Genomic DNA, 6,938 nt, shown 5'->3' with positions numbered 1-6,938 from the left:
AGGCCGGAAACTTATCAATCCACCCTCGTATATATAGTTAAAAAAATATCTTTATTAGAATCCTTAAAAATCAATAATGTTTTGTATAAATAAGCAAAATTAATGATCAACTAATTAGAATTATAAACTGTAAGATCTTACGTAATTATGATTTTTATAGTTTCTAATTGAACTATTAATCGCTTTTGATAATAAATACTCAGACCGAATGAGTTAAAAAAAGGCTTCTCCATCGATTTTGCTTACATTGTTTATTCCTACTGTTAAATCATATTTTTGGTGACAGATATGTTTCACATTTAAAATTGCTTTTGGTTATTTAATTATTTTAGTATTTATAAAAACTAATCTCAACATCCCATATTGTATATAATAAATAAATACACCGAATAAAACGAGATTATCGTTTGTTTCTTTGTGATATTACACCTCCAGAAATTGGATTTTTCGTGATCGAAGACGGCCTTGTTAATTAATAATTAGTGGAAAATACTATGACTAATGGCTCTTTCTGTCTTCTATAAAACCGCTGTTTTTGTTCGTTCTTACCAGAAATAAGCTTTTACCGATCGAAGGGGATTTTTTTATTACCATTGAATGATAAATTAAACGTAGCTACATGATATTTTCGGGAAAGCTTCTTCGTGACCGTAATTACAAAATTTTGCGGCGGAAGTGATGCTAATTGAAAATTTAATGAAGCAGAAGGTAGGAAGTATATAGAAATGCATAATTAAATGAGCAGTTATGATGTACTTAGCACTACAATAAACTTAAGCTGGTTAATTTAGATAATGCGAAGAGCATTTTAACGTTTATTATTTATACTGCATACTCACATAATTAACCAATAGAAAAGTACTTAGTGAAATAATAGATAATTTCTTCTCTAATTGCACTTGTAAGTCTTATAAAAACTAATCACTGAATAACAATCGAGGAAAAAACAACTAACTCTTTTAATAGTGTATCACATGTATTGTTTTCTTTATTTTCACTTGTTTATCTTGCTTTGTGCGTAAAATTTGACTATCTTGTCCACTACACTGACATTAAATTGTTCTTTGTGTTATAGCCGCAGTTCCTAAGATCTTATTGAATAGATTTAGTTATCAAATGAAACACTAATAGGTTACTTCCCGTCAAGGGAACTCGAAAGATTATTGCCACAGGCACTAGCTGGGAGTCAATTTAAATATACTGTATCAAAAGTACATGATAATGTGAAAGAGAGAGGTCAAAATATTTTATTGCTCTTTTGATATTGTTTATAAATATTGACGTGTGCAGATAATTGCCATTAGTTTGCAGCATATTTGAGGCGGTACTTGATCGTCATAAATATAAATAACAAACATTTTTAGGTGTAATTCTGGAAGAAACTAAACAAGAATGGTAATTTATTTAAATACCCTACAATTGTTTCAGTCAATTAGTCATTTTCAAGAGTACTTATAAAAAATGTAAGATACTTTTAATTATCCGACGCTTAAATAAATTTGTATTCATTTAGTTACAAATCTTTTTTTCTAAATTGCTTTTCAACAGCAAAAGAAATTTTGCTTTTACCAATTGGTTTTTATAATTTTGGAACAGCACTGTACCTAGCATAACATTCTATAATTGTTGCTACAACTGTCAAGTCTTTAATTTAAATTGAATATCGTTTTATAATGACAATAGCAAATACCCCTTCTTCGTTTTTGTTTTTATTCCCAATCGATTACGTTAATGGTAGTTCGCAGTAATACTTCGAAATGGCTAAATGTCACTGAATATCGTCGCATTTTAATAGGTGCAACGGAAAGCTTTCAATTTTTTATATTCTTTCAATTTCTTTAATGACAACTTGGTGAACCTCATCGGTAGAAGTTTGCTATTAATTGCGAGTTTATTAATGTTTGACAAGGTCCTTCTCAATTAAGGATATCGACTTTTCAAACTGAATCCACGCTGTAGCAGCCTACGTGATGGGGACGTATTTATACTTAGAAGAACATAGTTCCTAGTCAGTGATTAGTGGATAAGTCAAAATCCATAATTGAAAAAGAGCTTGTATAGCATTTATGACATAAATGGCATTTACCATGCTGTTGATTTTATTTGTTGAACGCTGCTTAATGACAGCAAGTAAATTAGACGGTGTTTTGTTGGAACTGTTTACGTCATACTGATGTGATGCAAAGCGATCGGAATCGCAATACAGGTCTGAATTTATGTGAAGTAGGTAATTGTTATTACTAACTGAAATAAATAAAACTTTTTGTGGACAATATACTTAATGAGTATTAGAAAGAGTAGGAGAGCAAATGACGCTATAGAAGTCAATAAAAAATAGGCGAAATAGTTAGAGACATATTAGAAGCAGAAACAGGAGTAAAGAGGAGTAGAGGTAGACCTAGATTAGATTACTATTCACAAATGGTTAAGGTCTTGAAATACGTTAGTTTTAGAATTGGAATGTGTTGAGGTGTGTGTCCAACAACTCAGGACCAACGACCCTATGGCTATAATACTGAAGTAATGTAATGTGTTTTAAATAATTATTTACGTGATGATATTGAAGATGTCATCATCATCATCATAAGGTCGTCAGTTATAAGACTGATTGGACACGCACCTCCACTCTTTCCTAACCTGAGCTAACCTTCGCATTTCCCTAAAACTAGAACATCCCGCATCTTTAACTATTTATGAACAGTAATCTAACCTAGGTCTACCTATACCCCTCCTAACTCCTGTTTCTGCCTCTAATATGTCTCTGACTAGACCTTCATGCCTGAGAAGGTGTCCTACCAACCTATTTCGCCTATTTTTTATTGAATTCCATAACGTCCTCTGTTCTCTTATTCTTTTCAATACCTCTTCATTTGTAACCTTTTCTACTCACATTATCCTCATCATCCACCTATAATACCACATTTCGAACGTTTCTAACCTTTTCTTTTCCGCCGCGCCCACTGTCCATGTTTCGCATTGAAGATGTAGTAAATTTAATTTCTAATATTGTAATGAAAAGGTTTATGACAAAACTTATTCTTATTTAAAGACAAGCATCTTCAATCCTTCCTTTCTTTAGTCAATCTTCGCATTTTCCAATAACTAGAACATCCGAAATATCTAACTGCCCCTTTTTATTCCTGTATCTGCTTCTTATACATCTCTACCTAACCCTTCGTGTCTCAGAAGGTTTTTGTGTGCCTCCTTTTTCTAGTACTTCGTCGTTTCTGATCTTATCTCTCCACGGTATATTTTTCATTTGTTTACGCGGCATCCACCATCACCAACCAGCGTCACAGAGCCGTACTCCAAGTATACACTTTTAAAAATCGTTTTCAAATTTACTTATTGGGAAAAAATTGAAAAAATCTTCTTCGAACGAGATGTGTACAGTTTTATAATCATGGTTAAAATCGTGACAGGAATCCTGATATTAGTCGTGCGTGTAACAGAGACTTCGTGCGTGTATTTATGTGTTTTGCATGGTATTAAGGACGATCACGAATGTGTTGCGTACATGCCTAAATAAAAGTTTACAACCCCGTTCGTAGCAAAATTTACCTCACTGTTTCTGATTGCTATAAACTTAAAACTACAGGAAACAGGAATAAACCTACCACATAAATTACGAGTTTTTATACAGTTTCTCACATCTGTAAAATATTTTCGTCATTGTTCCTATAAATAACTGTCAACGCATTTACCTGGAAACCTAAATTCCCGTAAATTGTTGTTTTTATATGTAGTTTCCTTGGCAACAACCAAATCTAAATGAATTAACCCAAATGTTTATAATGGCAATTCCAATCATTTGATGTTTAAAAAATCGAAGTTTGCTTTCGGACAAAGAGGAAGAAAGAATAAAAATTAAATTGTGACGGCAAACTAAAATTTATATTCTTTATTATTAATATACCTATTTAGAAGTTGCCTTTTTTGTTGCATTAGAAGCTTGAATGTATTATTTATGCTTTAATAAAAATTATTTGCTTCTTATTACCCTAGACAAAATTTTTCAGTCTCTTAAAGTCTTTCAGCGTCTCTGAGAGCGTCTCTCACAGTCTCTCAGTTATTGCCTAGGTGTTTTCATGGATCTCTCACAGTTTCTGTATGAGAGACTCGAACGATAAAATTGTTAATTCAGAGATTCGAATCTCTCACAGAGAGACCGAATGAATAAAACTGAAAAATTGAGAGACTCGAGTCTCTCGTAAAAAGACTGGGATCTCTGAAATATATTCGAGTCTCTCGTTCAGAGATTCGTTTAGAGACTGGATACGAAATGAGGATCTCTCTATGAGCGACTCGAGTCTCTCGTTCAGAGACGCTGAACAGTTTTTCTGACAGTCTCTCGACAGTCTCTCTCTCTCAGCGACACCAAAGAGACTCGAGACGGAGACTCGAGTCTCGCTTTCAGAGACTATGAGAGACTGCACAACTGAGTCTGGATACGAAATGAGGATCTCTCTATGAGCGACTCGAGTCCCTCGTTCAGAGACGCTAAACAGTTTTTCTGACAGTCTCTCGACAGTCTCTCTCAGCGACACCAAAGAGACTCGATTAGAGACGGAGACTCGAGTTTCGCTTTCAGAGAATCTGAGAGACTGAACATTTTTATCTTGGGTAGGTACGTTTAAGTTTATTTGGAGTTAATTAATATACATTTCGTTCAACGAAACGGTGTAAGAAAACAAGACTAAAAGGTTACCTACTAACAATTTGTTTATTGGTTCTGCTTCCTTAAACATTTCTTCTGAAAATATCTTTCAGAGTAATAAATCATTACTTCTTCAAATTCAGGAATTAAATAAGTCATCAAACGAAATATAAGCCTGCAAATAATTCAAAGCATTATTTGGAATTTGTTTACTGACCTTTATATTGTGTCAAATTTTTCTTCTGGTTGTAAGTTAGATTAATTTGTAAGGGAGATAATAAGTATGCAAATTTACCGTACAAAATCCTTATTATGAAAGTTTGACTAATACCTGAATTATACACCAAGCAAACTACTGCTAGAACTAATAAGGCTATTAGCCCTTCTAAAGGGTGCAACAGTGTGTTAAAGATTCAAACGATATGTCGTTTTTTGAAATAGCTACTGTTGGCAGCAACCACGGTGCTATAGAGGGAGTGGGTTTAGTACTACCATTTGCATTGAAATTCGTATAAAGGAGTCTTGTACCGTTTCCCGTTTTTTCATTTTATGCCATCGTTTTCTTTAGCTTAAGTGTCGGACGAGCGGTGGAAAAGTCCTTGTTATGGCAGTATCGTGCAAAAACACTCGTCTTTAGTAGAAAAAGAACTCTAAAGCGGTAGAAAAGCCTTAATTTGATATACGTATCCTTCCGTTCTACGCTTTTGGCAATGTTGAATGTAGCTTTATTTCGTAAACGGTTGCCATATCTGCTCCATTAATTCGGTTTATCGGGTGCGTGTTCAATGAACTGCACTTTTATTAACATTATTAACTTCCACTTGCTGTTTTTCGCACATATGTATAGATAAAAGCGAATACGGATACTCCTGTAATTCGATATTTCAAATAACTTGTTTTATTGTTTTTTAATTGTTAATTAACGAAAAAAAATTGGTACTTGCACTCATGTATAGGAGGTAGAGTATAAGATATACTTCTATTACCTTCTCAGTGGGAAGTTTATAGATAAAAGTATTAATAAATGTAAACACGAGCATAGATAGCAAACACAAACAAGGAACAGAAACGCAAACCAACTGACCAATCTTTCTGACAAAGATAGTGGGGATGAGACTGTTTTTCGCTTGTTATAACTCAATGTTTAGAAAAATCCACAATAATTTTTCTTTTTTCATCTGAATATAAAAGCTTTTGTAACTTCTTAGTGTTCTGATTGTGTATTCTAATGTTTCTCACATTTGATCATAAATAATTACTGGTGATGATCAAAATTGATCTTGGTCTTGCAGTTTTGGTCTTGGTTTTGAGAAAATGTAAAACAAAGATTGTCTTTATACTAGCAAGACCAACTCCAAGAACAAACGAACAAGACCAAGACTAAAACCAAGACAGAATATGAAAAACGAAGACCAAATACGCAAAAACAAACGGAAAATTATTCCCTTCGGTGGATTTATGAGTTAAACTACTTGAAGCAACTTTAATTTTCTTTTCTTTGAACAAAAAGTTTTCAGTATTTCAAATTTTTAGTTAGATTTTCCGAACTTTAACATTAAATATATAAAAAAAACTTTACCAGTGTTTGAAAAATGGGATCTACAAGATTGTGCTAGAAGTAAGTGTTCTTTGTTCCCATATCTGGATAACACATGGTTGAAATATAGAGACAAACTAATTTCTTTCGATATTTTTTACTTTTTTCGAGTTCTCTATTTTATTCGTTGAAGGGTCAATTTATCCGTTGGAAGAAGGTTCAATTTATATATTGAAGGAAGGGTAAGTTCTGGAGTGTTCATAACACTTACAACTATCGACACTATTTTCTTTAAAGGTCATGACAAATTCGCATGCATGACAGTAAATTTCAGCATTAAAGACAATTATTGTGTCGGTGAAGAGAAAAACCTGAAGAATTATTAAAAAAAACGTTAGTGTCAGTTTAAATGAGTAAGACCAAGACTTAAGACACAAGACCAAGACTAAGACCGAAGCTGTATCAGCAAGGCCGAATAAGAAAGACCCAAGATCAATACTAAGACTGGGACTGTCTTGGTCTTGGTCTTACTTTGCTCATCACTAATAATTACATCTTAACAACACAACGATCTCTAAAAGTGCATCTTAATATAAATATGTCTTGGTTTTGAACAAGCTGCTAAGAAGAATACTCGCGCAGTCACGTCCTGTTAAATTAACCCTTTCTTTTCCGACTGCTCGTGCCATAATATTATGTTTGTATCATCAAGGTCATCAGTCCTAAGACTGGTTGGGCACCTCC

Source organism: Agrilus planipennis, unplaced genomic scaffold, assembly GCF_000699045.2.
Source record: "Agrilus planipennis isolate EAB-ADULT unplaced genomic scaffold, Apla_2.0 scaffold130, whole genome shotgun sequence".
NCBI lineage: Eukaryota > Metazoa > Arthropoda > Insecta > Coleoptera > Buprestidae > Agrilus > Agrilus planipennis.
Note: the sequence above shows the minus strand (reverse complement) of the source record.